Source organism: Alexandromys fortis, unplaced genomic scaffold (assembly GCF_014885135.2).
Source record: "Alexandromys fortis isolate MF-2015 unplaced genomic scaffold, M_Fortis_MF-2015_v1.1 scaffold_314, whole genome shotgun sequence".
NCBI classification, from domain to species: Eukaryota; Metazoa; Chordata; class Mammalia; order Rodentia; family Cricetidae; genus Alexandromys; species Alexandromys fortis.
Window position 1 is genome coordinate 444,585 of NW_026068248.1, and position 5,421 is coordinate 450,005.

A 5,421-nucleotide genomic window follows, 5' to 3' on the forward strand; every position below is an offset into this window, starting at 1 on the left:
TGGAGTGGGAGAATCATAGCGACCCACTGACTCTGCTTCTTTCTCCCAGCATTCTGTTCTGTCTACTCTGCCTACCTAATTTTCTGTCCTTTCAGGACCAAGCAGTTTCTTTATTAATTAACCAATGAAAGCAACAGATTAGAAAGAAGTCACTCCCACATCATCTCTCTCTCTTTCTCTCTCTCTCTCTCTCTCTCTCTCTCTCTCTCTCTCTCTCTCGACCTTATTATTTTTCTTTTCTCTCCCAAGCCTACATATATTTTTAAACATAGTCTAAACCATTTAGAAGTTTTTCCATCTGTATCTATATTTACTGTATATCTCTCTTTTTCTGACTACATGAGTCTTTAATTTGCTAAGTGATATGACTAGGATTAAAGCTGTGGCTTTAACAGCTGTATCTACCCCATTCTTTAGCTTTCTGGGAGTCTAACTTCATGGCAAAGGTACTGGCCAGAGCCAGGTTTATTGCCATAACTCCATAGAGTTTCAAGGTCTCTGACACCATCAGAAAGCATGTGGTCAGCTATTCATCAACACCATTTAAGTTTCACGGGACTTAGGAAACCAACAGCATTGGTGCGGACTGGTATCTGGTTGATTGATGTTTGCAGGGTCCGCCATGGAGTCAGAGTAGATGCTGGAGAGACAGACACAGGTTGCAGAAAACTCCCAGTACGGTCTTACGGACAGCGTTGAGAGGATAGTCAAAAATGAGAAGATTAATGCAGAAAAATCATCAAAACAGAAGGTGGATCTACAGTCTTTGCCAACCCATGCCTACTTGGATCAACAGTTGTGCTTATCTTATTACAAGGTCTTGCTGTGAGTGCAAAGGAAAGACAGCCAAATCCCATTGAGTTTTTAGTATCTTATCTTTTAAGAAATAAGGTACAGTTTGAAGACCGAAATTGATTACTTGGGAAGAAAAGAAACACTTGGTTGCTACTGTAGATTTACATGATTATGAGGCAGCTTTAATTGCTATGATTCCCTTCCCCACTCTGGAACCTTCCAGACGACAGAACTCACTTCTGGAGTTGCAGAAGAGAACATATCCTCTGTCTGATTTAATCACCATACTTATTTAATGAGTATCATCTGTGCAATTTTTTTTCTCAGATGGTCTTTTACTTTGTTTTTAAAAAGACCTTCAAAATAAACTGTTAAAACACCAAAAAAGGAGTTTAATGGCAGGGTGTTTTAAAAGAGCTCTAAGGTTTTGCAGCTAAAGCTGAGTCAGGAAATCTCCCTTAAATGAGATGTGCTTGCCTGTAACAAACAGCCAACCTGAGAGAATACTACCAAGAAGCCATGCTTAACTCTGTTCTTTTTGTGTCTAGAATTCCTTCTCAAACTCTATCAGGTTTTAAGTGAACTTAATTGTCCACGTTCACACCATTTGTTGACCAAGGTTTCTGTCCTGCCTGGTCCCATAGCCGTTTAGTCCCAAAGAAACATACAGAGGTCCACATTAATTATAAACTGCTTGGCCTATTTGCTCAGTCTACTTATTAATTAATTCTTACATTTTAAATTAGCCCATTATTCTTGTCTATGCCAGCCACATGCGTTGGTACCTTTATTAGTGAGGTGTTCTCATCTTGCTTTCTCTGTGGCTGGGTGATGGCTGCATACTGAGTCTTCCTATTCCCAGAATTCTCCTGTTCTCTTATCCATACCTCTTTTTCCTGCTTGATTGCCCCACCTATACTTTCAGCCTGGCTACTCAGCATCTAATTAAAATACAAGTGACAAATCTTTACAAAGTACAAGACCATTATCCCACAGCTGAGACTGGTCAGGAATCGAATTTGAGTTATTGTGTTGGTTTGATAAAAATGTTCCTCATAGACTCATAGGGAGTGGCACTAGTAGGAGGTGTGGCCTTGTTGGAGTAGGTGTGGCTTTGTTGAAGGAAGTACATCACTAAGAGATGGGCTTTGAGGTTTCAGAAGCTCAAGCTTGAATAGTGTGTCTCTGTCACTTCCTGCTGCCTGTGGATCTAGATGCAGAACACTCAGCTACTCTTCAGAACCATGTCTGCCCCATCATGTTTCTCACCATGGCAATAATGGACTAAACCTCTGAATCATAATACAGACTCAATTAAATATATTCTTTTATAGGTGTTGCTGTGGTCATGGTCTCTCTTCATAGCAAGCGTAAGACAGTTATCTTCTGAATTAATGTCTTATGTTTGTAACGTTCAATCCTGGCTCTAATATCTCTGTCAGTAATAACTTGAAGCTAAAAACAACAATCATTATTTATATTTTTATATCATTTTAAATTTTTATTTGGGGAGACTTGCCAACAAATTAGGAGAGATAATAGTGAAACTGAGTGAAACAAAGAGAAGGGTGCAGAGTCCAAAATTTTATTGAGAAACCATCCTCTATTCTTGCCTTTCTTTGTTGCTATAACGTCTACATTAGTGCAGAGCACAAAAAGCAGTTACAACTAGGACACAATCTCCTTGCGACTTTTATGTAATAATCTAAACTCAAAGGACTAGGGCCCTCAAAACCAACACTTTATTGCAGATTTCTAACTCCACTGTGTAGTTCTCTGTCATTTTCTTCTCAACATATTCTGATTGACTCCTCACTTTTATAGAATTGAGTTCCAATTTTATAGCTGGACACCAGAGCCTCTCCTATCACAGTCCTTTGCAAATTATTTTAGCCCTGACATTGATCATATTTATAAATCTGCTTTGGGAATTTCAGTCAGTAGGAACTGCATTGTCTTTATGTGAAAGATGAAGATTAAGTCAAGAGGAGTGAGAGACATCCACCTTTTTAACTCTGTTATTTCTCCCCAAGGTAAGTGCTGTGAAGTAGTGTCTGGTAGGAGGAACGAAGAACATGATGCTAACAGATAACACAATTTCTTTATCATCAGACTGGGACACTGGGACAGAATCATGTCACAGGGGGTCTGTCCTACATATGTGAGTTTTTCTTAACCGCTCTATTTGAGTCAGCTTCAGCCTCAATGTCCTCATGTTGTGTGTTAGTCCATTTTTCTGTTACTACAACAAATTGGCTAAGGCTAGAGACATATGACAGAAACAAGTTTATTAAACTTACAGGCTGAAAGTCCAAATAGCATAGTGTACATCTGGTGGAGGTCCCTTGGTTGAATTACATAAAACATATGGTAGGGCAATGACAGGAACAAGGGTGAGAGGTGGAGATTGTCTGACCAAACTGATAGCCAAAATATGGGGACAGAGCAGTTTCTTGATCTCCTTCTAGTCACAACCTTGGAAAATTACTACTAATCTAATTTTTTTTAATTATGTGTGTGTGCATGTGTTTGTGTCTGTCTATATTCATATATATGCTGGGGATATTCCACAGTGCATGTGGAGGTCAGAGAACCAACTTGTGAGGATCATTTTTCTCCTTCTGCCCTGTGAGTTCCAAGGATTAAATCAGACCATTGGGCTTGGTGGCAAGTGCCTTTCCTCTCTGAGAAATCTTGCTGGTCCAATCCCACCAATCCTGATATTTTCACCCTGGAAACCAAGCTTTTATCACATGAACACATTAGTGACAAATTCAATGAGTAGCATTGACCGATTCCTTTGCACTTTTTTTTTTTGCCTTCTTTTCAGCACTAAATGCTTTTCTACTTTTAAGTTACATGTCAAAATGTTCTTCACAGCAAGCTTCTCTCACTGATGCTCCCTCCCTTGGCACGCCTACTTTCATTCTCTCTAAACACGGAGAGTTTCATTATGCTGCTACCACGACTAACAAAACTGAGGGCTTTTACCACATTCCATTGTCCTTTCTTTTTTCAGTATTCCTTCAAAAACTTCTTCTCACTTGGCACTCACAGCTATATTTCCTACTTTTCTCGCCATTTCACAGTCCTTTGTAAACTTTTATTCAAACTTTAACTGATGGAATTATTTAATTAACTTGCTTCTATATCAGTTTAATTTAGAATTATATTTGTTATGCCCATGTTTCATGTCACACCACAGTTTTTATACATTGTCTATGACTCCTGTCACTTCATTACTTTTTTTCTCTTCACTCTTCCCTTGATCACTCTCCCTTACTCTCATTTCCCCTCTCTTCCCTTCCCTTCTTTTCTTTCTAAAACAGATTCTGTCTTTTCTTTTGCTTTCAATCAACTTGAAAAATCTGTTAGTACCCCAAAACCCAATTTTAACCCAAATTTTTCTCTCCAGTCCTAGTTCTACATTTAAGTATTTACCAGACTGTCATCTGAAGATCATCCCAAGGCAAATGTCACCTACCTTCAGTTTGGCCTTCTTCCTCAATCTTTATTTTTATTAACTGGTTAATGTTGAATATCCTCAATTAGTTCCTCATGTTTAGCCTCTATGTTGACTCTGGCACAATTCAACCCTCTAAAAAGAGCTCACATCTCTTTATCCTGATTCTTTTATATCTTTACCACTTCTGCCTTAGTTTTTTTCTGGATTTCACCTTTTGCAATATGTACTATAGCCAAATTTCATCAACTCTCTTTCCAGTTCATCTAGTTTACCCTCCACCAGTTCTTAGAGTTATCTATTTAAATGGATTTGACCAAGTAGCCCCTCTGCTTTAGTAATATTTATAATTCTTTGCTCTACAGAATACAAAGCCCACCAAAATTTGAATATCATTTTCAGGGCCTCACAATCTGAGCCCAAATCAATTTTTGATGTGAGATGTCCTATATTTGTGCTGCTTTTTTGTTTTATGAATAAAGCTGTTTTGTCCATTGGCTTAGCATGGCAAAGCCATGCAGGAAATATGAAAAGATATANGAGAGTAGGCCGAGTCAAAAAGATGACATGTAGCTGCCAAAGGAGAAAGACGCAAGAACCTTACCGGTAAGTCACAGGTTTTTGTTTTGTTTTTGCAATACACAGATTAATAGAAATGGGTTAATTTAAGATGTAAGAGCTAGCTAGGAATACACCTGAGATGTTGGCCAAACAGTTTTGTAATTAATATAGTTTGGTGTGATTATTTGAGTCTGGGTGTCCAGGAAACCAAAGTGCAGTCTCCATTTACAATTTTTCCAGATACTTTCCTCATCCTTCCTTGCATGTGTCCTAACCTTTAGCACCACTCAAGTAGTAGTCCCCCAGTATGTAAATATATAGCATGATGCAAAAATATATATTTTAACCTTTATCTTATTGTTTTGAAAATATCAGTGAGCATCAAGAGGGTCAGGACTACAGATTAATACTATTTTAGTTTAATTCTTTACATAAGTTGATCTTAATAAACATTACATAAACAAATGAGTGAGATTGACTTCTTCCATTCATTAGCTGTGTGACATTTAGTCAGTTTGGAGTCTTGGTTTCCTTATCTGTGAACTGGGTATAGGAAGAGTTATAACTTTTGCCTGGGGATTGTGAAGGAAACACACACATCC

The 5,421-nt window shown here is 38.1% G+C and overlaps 1 pseudogene; it reads left to right on the forward strand.

The window, feature by feature from the left end:
• The first annotated feature begins 622 nt into the window (after positions 1-622).
• On the forward strand, positions 623-915 carry LOC126494074 (protein dpy-30 homolog; annotated as a pseudogene).
• Positions 916-5,421: the final 4,506 nt, after the last annotated feature.